Source organism: Loxodonta africana, chromosome 22 (genome assembly GCF_030014295.1).
Source record: "Loxodonta africana isolate mLoxAfr1 chromosome 22, mLoxAfr1.hap2, whole genome shotgun sequence".
In the NCBI taxonomy this organism is placed as follows: Eukaryota; Metazoa; Chordata; class Mammalia; order Proboscidea; family Elephantidae; genus Loxodonta; species Loxodonta africana.
This window is the reverse complement of record NC_087363.1, coordinates 1,046,558-1,060,373: the sequence shown is the minus strand read 5'-3', so window position 1 is coordinate 1,060,373 and position 13,816 is coordinate 1,046,558. Positions and strand designations below refer to the sequence as shown.

Genomic DNA, 13,816 nt, shown 5'->3' with positions numbered 1-13,816 from the left:
AGGGTTTCTTCATTTTTTTTTAATTCTTTTATCTGATTTTTTTTCAGCTATGTTGGTGTTGATTTCCTGGTCCTCCAGATGTCCCACTCTGCATTCTAATTGCTCGAGTTTGCTCCTCTGACTTCCTCTTGTGTTGTCTAATTCTTTAATTTTATTGTTAATCTTTTGGATTTCTACATGCTGTCTCTCTATGGATTCTTGCAACTTATTCATTTTTCCACTATGTTCTTGAATAATCTTTTTGAGTTCTTGAACAGTTTTATCAGTGTGTTCCTTGGCTTTTTCTGCAGTTTGCCTTATTTCATTTGTGATGTCTTGAAGCATTCTGTAAATTAGTTTTTTATATTGTGTATCTGATAATTCCAGGATTATATCTTCATTTGGGAAAGATTTTGATTCTTTTGTTTGGGGGGTTGGAGAAGCTGTCATGACATGCTTCTTTATGTGGTTTGATATGGACTGCTGTCTCCGAGCCATCACTGGGAAACTAGTTTTTCCAGAAAATCCGCTAAAAAAAATGCAGTCAGATCCCTATCAGAGTTCTCCCTCTGGCTGAGGCTATTCGGATGTTAATGGAGCCGCCTGGGGAGGGTGGGGGAGGGATCAGAGAGCTAGGAGAGTAGCACCTCAAAATATAGCCAGAGTTGCTTGTCTTGTTTGGAATGACTATTATATCTGAGATTTCCACGGGGTGCGTCGCCTATATGTACTGGCTGTGTGGAGATTGCCCCCGGGGGGTCTGGCCCGCTTGAGTCACGGTCAGATCCTCCACTGTCAGCCCCACCCCCAAGGTTAAGGCTCCCCTACTGGGCAGTGCACTCCCGACTCCAAAATCAGTCGCTGCCTCCTGGGGACTCCCCGTCCCGCCAGCCGCGTCGTGCACCGCCCTCGAAAACCGGCTGGTTCCCCCCCCCCGGGTCAGCTCAGGAGAGCGGAACAGCTCCCCACGTCCCGCTGGGACGCTGCTCTCCCCACTCCAAGACCAGCCACTGCCTCCCAGGGACTTCTCCCACCGGCTGCGCCTCCACGCCACCCGCGTGAACCTGCTGGGCGCTGCCCACACGAACTGGCTGGGCTCCCCCCGGGGTCAATTCAGGAGGATGTAGCTGCTCTCCCTGCTCACGCCACGCCTGCGCCCGCCAAAATCCTGGCGGGATGGCTCCCCAGATGGGACGCTGCTCTCCCCACTCCAAGACCTTTCACTGCCTTCTGGAGACTTCTCCCACTGGCTTTGCCGCTGCGCCGCCCGCGCGAACCTGCTGGGCGCCGCCTACACGAACCGGCTGGGCCCCCCCCGGGGTCAATTCAGGAGGATGTAGCTGCTCTCCGCGCTCACGGCACACCCGCGCCCGCCAAAATCCGGGCGGGACGGCTCCCCAGCTGACACGCTGCTCTCCCCGCCCCAAGACCAGTCACTGCCTCCCGGGGACTTCTCCCACTGGCTGCGTCGCCACACCGCTTACGCAAACCGGCTGGGCCTCCTCCCGGAATGAGTTCAGGGGCTAGGGCTGGGCCCCTTGTCTGTGCCGTCTGCCCCCCTGGGCTCTGCCCCAAATTGGGCTCTGAAGGTCACCTGACTGGTACGCTGGATCCAGGCTCTGAAAACAATCGCTGCCTCCCCGTATTTGTTCGTTCTCTGTCTCTAAATCTGTGTTTGTTGTTCAGAGTTTGTAGATTGTGATGTATGTGATCGATTCACTTCTTTTTCCGAGTTCGTGTTGCAAGAGGGATCCGCGGTAGCGTCCACCTAGTCCGCCATCTTGGCCCCGCCTCCCACTTGTGAGAATTTTTGTTTTCTTCATGTTGATGTACAATCCATAGTGAAGGCTCTGGTCTTTGATCTTCATCAGCAGTAAGCAAGGTTGTATCATCTGCACAATGCAGGTTGTTAATATACCTTTCTCCAATCCTGATGCCCCATTCTTCTTCATATATTCCATCTTCTTAGAGTATTTGCTCAGCATACAGATTGAATAAACCAAAACCAAACCCATTGCCATCGAGTCAGTTTCAACTCATAGTGACTCTATAGGACAGAGCAGAGCTGCCCAGTAGGGTTTCCAAGAAAAGAATGGTGGATTCGTACTGCTGACATTTTGGTTAACAGCCAAACACTTAACCACCGCACCACCAGGGTTCCACCATTTGAATAGGTATGGTAAAGGATACAACTTTGAGACCTACCTTTCCTGACTTTAAAGCGCCCAGTATCCCCTGTTCTGTTCAAATGAAGGCCTCTTGATCTATGTATAGGTTCCTCATGAGCACAATTAAGTGTTCTGGGGCTTCCATTCTTCCCAATGATATCAGTAATTTGTTATGATCCACACAGTCGAAGGGTTTTGCATAGTCCATAAAACTCAGGTAAACATATTTCTGGTATTCGCTGCTTCCAGTCAGGATCCATCTGACATCACCCGTGATACCCCAACTTCTGTGTCCTCTTCTGAATCTAAGCTGAATTTCTGACACTTCTCTATCTATAGATGTAGTGTTGCAACTGCTTTTGAATGATCGTCAGCAAAATTTTACTTGCCTGTGGTATTAATGATATTGTTTGATAATTTTCACATTTAGATGGCTCAAATATCTTTGGAATAGGCATAAATAGGGATCTCTTCCAGTCGTTTGGCCAGGCAGCTGTCTTTCATATTTCTTGGGTTAGACAAGTGAGGACTTCCAGGGCAGCATCCTTTTGTGGAAACATGTTTTTTGTCAATGTCTTCAGCGTAGCTTGGACTTCTTCCTTCATATCTTCATATCTTCTTCATTCATATCTCCTGAGCATATGCCACCTCGTGAAATGGTTGAATATCAATTCTTTTTGATATAGTGACTCTGTGTATTCCTTCCATCTTCTTTTGATGCTTCCTGCATCATTTAATATTTTCCCCAGAAAATCCTTCAATATTGTAACTTCAGGCTTGAATTTTTTCTTCAGTTCTTTCAGCTTGAGAAATGCTGAACCTGTTCTTCTCTTTTGGTTTTCTATCTCCAGGTCTTTGCACATGTCATTGTAATATTTTGTCTTCTCAAGCTGCCCTTGGAAGTCATTTGTTCAGCTCTTTTACTTTATCATTCCTTCCTTTTGTTTTAGCTACTTGATGTTCAAGAAAAAGTTTCAGAGTGTCTTCTGACATTAGTTTCTTTCTTTCTTGTCTTTTTAATGACCTCTTACTTTCCTCTTATATGATTTCCTTGATGTCATTCCATGATTCATCTGGTCTTCAGTCATTAGTGTTTAATATGTCAAATCTATTCTTGAGATGGTCTCTAAATTCAAGTAGGATGTATTCAAGGTCGCACTTCAGCTCATGTGGACTTATTCTAATTCTCTTTAGTTTCAACTTGGACTTGCATATGAACTATATATATATATGTATAATAGTGAAATTATATATAAGAAAAAAAATACACCAAATCAACAATTTCTACATGTACAATTTGGTGAAATTAGTTACATTCTTCATGTTGTGTAACCATTTTCGCTATCCTTTTCCAAATCATTCCAACACCATTAACATAAATGCAATGCCTCCTAAGCAAAAATTCCTTCTTTCTCCTTCCTTCTCACCCCTGATAACTACTAATAATCCTTCTTTTCTATATTTTTGCTTATTTCAAATAAATGAGTTCATACAATATTTGTTCTTTTGAGATTGACTTATTCTGCTCAGCATGATATTTCAAGGTTCGGCCATGCAGTGGCTCGTGTGACATGCGTCAGAATTTCCTTTCTTTTTATGATTGAGTAGTCTTTCTCTGAGTGTGTATATGCCACATTTTGCTTATCCATTAATTTGTTGTTGAACGTTTCAGTTGTTTCCTCCTTTCGACTATTGTGAAAAGTGCTGTAATGAACTTTGCTCAGGTGAATGCTGTTTATTTTTTAAAATACCATTTTGGCAACACATACTGGTGATGGCTGCACAACATAGTAATCGAAATCGGTGTCACTGAATTGTACATAAAAATGTTTAATTGGCAGGTTTATGTATAAACCCAGTGCCATCGAGTCGATTCCGACTCATAGCGACCCTATAGGACAGAGTAGAACTGCCCCATAGAGTTTCCAAGGAGCGCCTGGCGGATTCGAACTGCCAACCCTTTGGTTGGCAGCTATAGCACTTAACCACTATGCCACCAGGGTTTCCCTGTTTATGTATATATATATATGTTTATATGTTTACATATATATATATGCATATACCAAAATAAAAATGTTTTAAATCACCCCTGTAAATAAACTTTGTGTATTATTATTCAGGATAGCACCTTTAAAATTGAGACATACTGGAAATGTCATTTTGTACCCACTACACATTTCTACCTTTCTTAAACATTTACTGTCATTTGATAGTTTTAGATAATACATAATAACTATGCACACCCACGGTACATTGTATGTTAACGCAGTTCATTTATTTCTTTACCACAAAAGAAATAATTGCAAAATTTGCATATGCAGAAAAAAAAAGAAGTAATAAGCATAAGCCAGTGAATCTACTCAATATTCCAAATAATTTCTTGTTTATTCTGAATCCTCACTGGGAATAGACAGAAACATTTTTCATTTCACCTATGAGGCATGATCATGCCTTAAGCTGCATTCATTAAAAAAAAAAAAAAAGTATTCCTGATGTTTAGCAAAGTGCTGTTATTTGATACATTTCAGTGATTTTTCATATTTCTTGCTTTTTTTTATGTGATAATTCTAATACTATAGTACGCAATGTACTACTCTAGAAGATATTGTTTAAAGATCCAACGACCTCACTAATTGCTAACAATTATCCACCAGATAACCTCAGGAAGCTGATGCCTTTATGTTACTCAGGAGCTTTGCTACAATTACCTACTTCTCTGGTACACATTTGGAAGTGGTGAAGTCATACTTGGTCTTATTCTTCTGATTTCTTTCCAAACTAATTTTCCCCTCAAGTGCTTCCCTGTCTCCTGGGATGCCAAATTCCCTCTGGCTACACTCTAATTGGGAAAGACCCAGACTTTCCCTATCAAAGCATGACTGTCCTTCCAGATTATCTAGACTAACTTCCTTTCCACCCTTTCCATTAAAACTGAGCCTTGGAGGCTATATTCTTATTAAAAATTGGATAAGTTAATTAACCTCCTGAAGGTATTTATATTTAATTGAATGTGGATTCCTTAGATCACCGGGAAAAAGTCTTAAGGTAGAATTTAAGATACCAGAAAGAAGCAAGTTAGGAAAAAATAAAATAAAATGCATCTATATACTTTCCTTAGTGTCACTGGTGCCACTAACAAAATGCTATGTAGGCAACTGTTTATTTATAAACTCACTTCCTTCAGAAAATAGTTGTCTTGCACTGGGACAGGGAATTTATGAAATCGATTAAGTGTATATAATGATATCAGTGTACATTAAGTCTCTTTGCAAGACAGCAAGTTTTAATTACAAAAAGAATAATTATCTGAAATACCTGATGAAAATTGCACCTTTAATTTTACCAAAAAAAAAAAAAAATACATTGAACTTTATTTTACACAGCCATTGCTAAGAATCAAAATTCATAATAAAGAAATTCTGAAATTTCTTACAATCAAATGTTGAATAGACTGTTGGTGCATGATATTCACAAAGAGAATACTCAAGGAATAGCTACACAATTATAGGGATTTTCTCAAAATAAAAACACCTTTTAAACTATCATCCAGACCAAGAAACAGAATATTCTCAGAATCCCAGAAGATTTCGACCTGCTCCTTCTTAAGTCATAAACTCATTACCCACAGGGATAACTGCTTTCCTAACTTTTATTATGATATTGTTTTTTGGCCCATACCTGAGTGAATACTTAGAGTATGTGCTGTTTTCAACAACGTATTTGTGAGATCCTTCCTTGTTGTTGCATGTGGTTGTAGGAAATTCCTTCTCATTGTTGTATGATATTTCATTGTATAAATATATCATCATGTATTTGTCTATTCTAATGTTGATAGGGAGTTGAGTTGTTTTCCCTTTTGCTGTGAACACTTTTGCGTGTCTTTCGGTGGAAATGTATATTTATTTCTCTTTGGTAGTAAACTAGGTATTGGAATATGATATATACACTCAGATTTAGTATAGGAGATGCCTCACCAATGTGTGAAACATCTGGTTGGGCCACACAATCACCAACCCTTAATAGTGACTGTCATTTTAATTTTAGACATCATGTAGAGTATGTTATTTTATTCATGACTAAGAATATCCAGTTTTATGAAGTCCATTAAAATAAAAATGCAGAATAAGGGACCAGTTAAATGTGTCTATCTGAGTGGGACTGTGGATCTTGCAACTCATGCTATTTCACTGTCATCATTGTTGCTGCCATTTCAGATAAAACTGGCCTAGGGATGCAACAGTCCTTTGAATAAATATCGTGCGTCTCATCTATTTTATTTACTTTTTTAATCTCTCCTGAATAAATTAGGTTTAAGCAGTGATAGAATCATGTGTATATAGATATAGAATATGCCAGCTGGAAAGCACAATAAAGATTATCTTGTTAACGCCTCTCTTTTCACAGAGAAGGAATTGATTTCCAAAGAAAATAGGATTTGTTAATGGTCACACTTAACTGTAAATTTAGACAGAGACTCAGACACGGTTTTCCTCCTGTTACTTTCCTTGTTCATAATATGCTTCTAGAGTGGATTTAAAGCTACATTAAAATTACTGCACTGAGTATGAAAAACACACTGGATTACTGGACATTATGACCTTTTCAGTGTATCAGATTTTGCCAGTTAGGTTATCACCAATATAGCTAGTTGTTGGTATTATCATACTTATATTGCCCTGAGTCAGCACCGACTCAATGGCACCTAACCACAACAACACACTCTAATCTGTGACAACTGTGTTATGCTTATGATCAGGGACACTGGTGTCTGTGCAGAAAGAAGCAACTAAGATTAAGAAAAGGGAGGGGGGGCAATAACAGTAACTCATTATAAACAGACATTGGTAATGTCTTATGTGGACAATAATATTTTACATGGTGGGAGTATAAGAAGTATATAAATAAGAGAGGCAGAGAATGAAGGGAAAGGGTAGATATGAATTAGTGTAGGGTAGATTAAAATATTTAAATGGTAGCTTTCCCTATAGAAGATCAAGATAACAAGGTCTTACAGGTCATCTGCTCAATACCCTAGTTGAATCATGAATTCCCCAAACAATGGGTCTAATGAGGGGTTATTCATCCTCTACTTGCACCAATTTAGGCATAGATATCTCTTAACATATTTTACAAATCAGCTCATTCCATTTACGTGCTCTTTTATTAGCTCAAAATGCTTTGTTGAATAAACTTAAAATATCTTCTTTAGAATTCATCTTCATAATTACATCTTTTTATAGAGGCCAATATGCATATCAAATTTGACTTTAAATACTTTACAATCATCATATAGGAGAATTATGAGTTAGCTAGATGGTATCTGTACCTTCTTATGTAGAAGAAACCCACTTAAACTCTTGTTTGCTTGGAATTCAATACGATTTGAATGCACTCCTGCATGCTGCACTTCAAGACAGCAACTAGTTCATAGCTAACATTTCCAAAAGAACAAGGATTAATTGAGAAGGCATTAGGTCCAAAAGAAGCATCACCCATTGTCTTAGGCTGGGTTCTCTAGAACCGGTTAAGCATATAAGTATATACAGAGAGGGATTATGTCAAGGAAACGGCTCAGGCAGTTGTAGAGGCTGGAACGTCCTAAGCCCTTGGGTCAGGATTGAGGCTTCTCCTGATTCACAAAGCCACAGTGTCTGGTGAACCCAGGATCAGCAGACCAGAGAGCAGAGCTCACTGCAGGTAAGCTGCTAGGTAAAGACCCAGGAACTGGAGGTTGAACACACAGGAACTGGCTGCAAGATCCAAAATGAGCAAAAGCCTCCCAAGGCCTTCCAGAACGTACACACATATTTGATGCAAGGCACATGCCCAACTGAACTCCCTTCAACTGATTGGCTACTCCCAGAAGATACCATCATGGAGGTAGTAACATTATATCAAATCTCATCACGGAAGGGAACACAACATCATACTACTGTCAGATCACTGAGAATCAAGGCCCAGTCAAGTTGACAAACAACCATAACCATCACACCCATCCTTTTTTTTTTTTTCTTTTTCCTGCCTTCATACTTACCTTACTGTGTCTCAGGATCCCAGAAAAACTTCCACCCTGAAGACCAAAGGAATTACATTGTCTTTCTTGGGTTTTCCTGGCAGTCTGAAATATTTTCACTCAAGGGCATTTTGCAGTACAAACTAGTCAGTCTTAGATATGGAATGTGATTCAGCTTGTGTAATTGTTGTATAACTTTAAGAGTGTCCTTGATTCTTGTAAGGTCCTCCCAGCACATGCCCATGTCCCTGTTTGTGAAACAACCTCATGTTCTGAGGCTTTTGTCATCAGAAAAGTACAGCAGATCCACGTGAGGTTGTCAAATGTCTTGTAAATACATTTTTATGTAATTATTTTCCAAATAATAATTTGCATATCTTTATACTTAAGGTCACCATGATCTGGAGCTGACTTGACAATAGCTAACAACAACAACAAAAACAAAAGTTCCATTGCTTTTAGTATTCACAACCTCTTTATGTAATTGCTTATAAGACACAAAAACTTTATTCAAGGCATATAATAGACTCTCCTTTTTTTCCTTATAGGTATTAAATCCCCCACATGTCTGTCAGTTTCTTGTACTGTGGGGGCTTGTGTGTTGCTGTGATGCTGGAAGCTATGCCACCGACATTCAGATACCAGCAGGGTCACCGATGGAGGACAGGTTTCAGCTGAGCTTCCAGACTAAGACAGAATAGGCAGAAGGACCCAGCAGCCAACTTCTGAAAAGCATTAGCCAGTGAAAACCTTATGAATAGCAGTGGAACATAGTGCTGGAAGATGAGCCCCCCAGGTTGGAAGGTACTCAAAAGACAACCAGGGAAGAGCTGCCTTCTCAAAGTTGAGTCGACCTTAATGACGTGGATGGAGTAAAGCTTTCAGGACCTTCATTTGCTGATGTGGCACAACTCAAAATGAGCAGAAACAGCTGCAAACAACTATTAATAATTGGAACCTGGAATGTACAAAGTATAAATCTAGGAAAATTGGAAATCATCAAAAATGAAACGGATGCATAAACATCGATATCCTAGGCATTAGTGAGCTGAAATGGACTGGTATTGGCCATTTTGAATCAGACAATCATATAGTCTACTATGCTGGAATGACAACTTGAAAAGGAATGGTGTTGCATTCATCGTCAAAAAGAATGTTTCAAGGTCTACCCTGAAGTACAACACTGTCAGTGATAGGATAATATCCATACACCTACAAGGAAGACCAGTTCATACAACTATTATTCAAATTTATGCATCAACCACTATGGCCAAAGATGAAGAAATAGAAGATTTTTATCAGCTGCTGCCAGTGGCCAACTGTGGAACAGACCATCAATTGCTCATTTGCAAGTTCAAGGTGAAACTGAAGAAAATCAGAGCAAGTCCACGAGAGCCAAAATATGACCTTGAGTATACCCCACATGAATTTAGAGACCATCTCAAGAATAGATTTGATGCATTGAACACTAGTGACCGAAGACTAGATGAGTTGTGGAATGACATCAAGGACATCATCCATGAAGAAAGCAAGAGGTCATTGAAAAGACAGGAAAGAAAGAAAAGACCAAGATGATTGTCAGAGGAGACTCTGAAACTTGTTCTTGAGTGTTGAGCAGCTAAAGCAAAAGGAAGAATTGATGAAGTAAAATAACTGAACAGAAGATTTCAAAGGGCCTCTCGAGAAGACAAAGTATTCTAATGACATGTGCAAAGAGCTGGAGATGGAAAACCAAAAGGGGAGAATACGCTTGTGGTTTCTCAAGCTAAAAGAACTGAAGAAAAAATTCAAGCCTCGAGCTGCAATAGTGAAAGATTCCATGGGGAAAATATTAAACATCACAGAAAGCATCAAAAGAAGATGGAAGGAATATATAGAGTCATTACACCAAAAAGAATTAGTCGATATTCAACCATTTCAAGAGGTGGCATATGAACAATAACTGATGGTACTGAAGGAAGAAGTCCAAGCTGCTCTGAAGGCATTGGTGAAAAACAAGGCTCCAGGAATTGATGGAATGTCAATTGAGATGTTTCAACAAACAGATGCAGTGCTGGAGGTGCTAACTCGTCTGTGCCAAAAAATATGGAAGACAGCCTCCTGGCCAACTGACTGGAAGAGATCCATATTTATGGCTATTCCCAAGAAAGGTGATTCAACTGAATGTGGAAATTATAGAACAATATCATTAAAGTCACACGCAAGCAAAATTTTGCTGAAGATCATTCAAAAACGGCTACAGCGGTATATCGACAGGGAACTGCCAGAAATTCAGGCTGGATTCAGAAGGTGACGTGGAACCAGGGATATCATTGCTGATGTCAGATGGATCCTGGCTGAAAGCAGAGAATCCCAGAAGGATTTTTACCTGTGTTTTATTGACTATGCAAAGGCATTCGACAGTGCGGATCATAACAAATTAAGGATAACATTGCAAAGAATGGGAATTCCAGAACACTTAATTGTGCTCATGAGGAACCTTTTCATAGATCAAGAGGCAGTTGTTCAAAGAGAACTAGGGGATACCGATTGGTTTAAAGTCAGGAAAGATGTGCGTCAGGGTTGTATTCTTTCACCATACCTATTTAATCTGTATGCTGAACGAATAAGCAGAGAAGCTGGACTATATGAAGAAGAACTGGGCATCAGGTTTGGAGGAAGACTCATTAACATCCTGAGTTATGCAGATGACACAACCTTGATTGCTGAAAGTGCAGAGGACTTGAAGCACTTACTAATGAAGATCAAAGACCACAGCCTTCAGTATGGATTATGCCTCAACATAAAGAAAGCAAAAATCCTCACAACTGGACCAATGAGCAACATCATGATAAACAGAGAAAAGATTGAAGTTGTCAAGGATTTCATTTTACTTGGATCCACAATCAACAGCCATGGAACCAGCAGTCAAGAAATCAAAAGACGCATTGCATTGGGCAAATCTGCTTCAAAGGACCTCATCAAAGTGTTGAAGAGCAAAGATGTCACTCTGAAGACTAAGCTGCGCCTGACCCAAGCCATGGTATTTTCAATCACATCATAATAAGGAAGACAAAAGAAGAATTGACTCTTTTGAATTGTGGTGTTGGTGAAGAATGTCATATATACCATGGACTCCCCAAAGAATGAACAAATCTGTCTTGGAAGAAATACAGCCAGAATGCTCCTTAGAGGCAAGTATGGCAAAACTGTGTCTTACATACCTTGGTCATATTGTCAGGAGAGATCAGTCCCTGGAGAAGGACTTTGTGCTTGGCAGAGTACAGGGTCAGCAGAAAAGAGGAAGACCCTCAACGGGGTGGATTGACATAGTGGCTGCAACAATGAGCTCAAGAATAACAATGATTGTAAGGATGGGGCATGACCGGGCAGTGTTTCGTTCTGTTGTGCATAGGGCCGCTATGAATCGGAACCAACTCAATGGCACCTAACAACAACAACAAAATAAGCATTAAATAAAAATTTTGATGATTTTTTTTTGTTTTATTACCTGTTTACTCAGGTGTTATGTTGGTACTTGAGTAAAGGACGTAAAATGCCTAGTCCTTGACCTCAGAGTGTCCATAACCCCACAGCAGAGATAATGATTTAGAAAACAGAGTCACAGATTCAACAATGTCCTGAGGCACATGGTGGTGTGTGAACCAAGGAAAGGGATATTTAAGGGAAACAATGTTACCTGAAGGAAGTGACTGAGTTGAGAACTGCAGCACAGGGATTTAACTCATCAGGCTAGTCCTTTTGTTCCCTAGAAACTAGCCATGTTGACCCTCTTTATTTTCTTCAGAAATAGCATGGTCCTGTTCACTTCAAGGCCTCTCCAATTACTGCTTCAACTGCCTTCTCTCCCCATTTTCATCTCTCAGTTAATGCCTACTCATCCTTTAGATACCAGACTAAATGCTTCCATTTCTATGGAGGACTTATCTCTGCACACTAGGTTTGATGAACCTGCTTAGTATTTGTAATGCCCAGTCTTTACATTCATGGCATTATTATTAATAAATAATTTGAAAAATTTCAATGATTAGATTATTTAATTAATGTTTGTAACTTCCGTTAGATTCATTATTATAAAAATCTACCATAGAATTCAAGGCATTTAGACGTATAATAGGCACTTACCAAATAATCAATAAATTTCAGACAAAATAAATTAATGCATAAATAAAAGATGACCAAACAAAAAGTTGACAGAGCAAGAAGAATTTGGAAACTTTTCAACCTAGAGGGAGTACATATATCAATTCAAGACACGTAGTAACACATGGCATATCTTGGGAACACAGCAGGTATATATCTGGGATATAGTATAAGTACTTATTGGAATGCACCAAATTAGTTGAAACAAATTCAATTTCCACATATTATAAAGGAACATTGGGAGAAAATAAATATATCATTTTTCAATAAAACCATCTTTTATTTTTAAGTTTCTTAAGAGCCTCTTTCACTTCCTTGTTTCGTAGACTGTAAATCAGCGTGTTGAACATGGGGATGACAAGGGTATAAAACAATGAGGTCATTTTGTCTTGATCTAGAGAGTAGGCAGAACTTGGTCAGAAATACATGAAAAGTCCTGTTCCCTGGAAAATTGCAGCAGCAATTAAGTGAGAGGTGCGGGTGGAGAAAGCTTTGAACTTTCCCTCAGCAGAGCGGATCTTTAAGACTGAGAGAATGATGTAACAGTAAGAGACAAGAACTCCTGAAATGGAACTCAGTTCTGTTAAGCCAAAAACAGTGAATAATGCCAGCTCATTGACCTGAATATCAGAACAGGAAAGGAGGAGAAGGGGAGGTAAGTCACAGAAGAAATGATTAATTTCATTTGACCCACAGAAACATAAGTGGAAAGCTAACGTCATATCTATCAAAGCATCCACCGTGCCCACCAGGTAAACCCCAGCCGTGAGGACGGAGCACACCCTGCTGGACATGTTGACTGTATAGAGCAAGAGGTTGCTAATGGCCTTGTACCAATCAAAGGCCATCACTGCCAGCAGGAGGCACTCAGAATCTCCAAAGATACAGAAAATGAAGAATTGCAGAGCACAGCCATAGAAGGAAATTGACTTGTCTTTAGTTAAGAGGTCCACCAGCATCTTGGGTCCAACTGCTGTGGAATAACAGAGGTCACAGAAGGAGAGGTGGCTGAGGAAAAAGTACATTGGTGTTTGAAGCTGGGAGTCCATTCTAATTAAAATGATCATTCCAAGATTTGTCACAAGAATAATGAGATATGCAGCCAGAAATATAGCAAATATGGTCACTTTGATCTCAGGGTTATTAGAAATTCCCAAGAGTTGGAATTCAGTCAAGGAGGAACAATTTTCTTCATCCATCCTTCTTTGTTCTTTTTCTAAATGACTAAGAAAAGATCAAGAAAATAATACATCAGGGTTTACCTCTGCTGAACACGCACAAAACCTTGTCTGTAAAGCAGAACACTTTCTCTGAATTGTCTTTATCCTCAGTAACAGGTCAAGATAAATGTCACTGTTAAAGAGGCATTTTTATGTTATCGATAAAAACTAAAATGTCTGGAACATGAAGTTCAAAAACTGATTATAAATCTATAAGTCTTTCTTGACACTTGCCATTTGCATTTGCCTCTATTGTCTTATCTCAGACAGTAGATTTGAATAAACTTAAACCT

The 13,816-nt window shown here is 39.6% G+C and overlaps 1 pseudogene; it reads right to left on the bottom strand.

The window, feature by feature from the left end:
• Window positions 1–12,566: 12,566 nt before the first annotated feature.
• On the bottom strand, window positions 12,567–13,596 carry LOC135228512 (olfactory receptor 5W2-like; annotated as a pseudogene).
• Window positions 13,597–13,816: the final 220 nt, after the last annotated feature.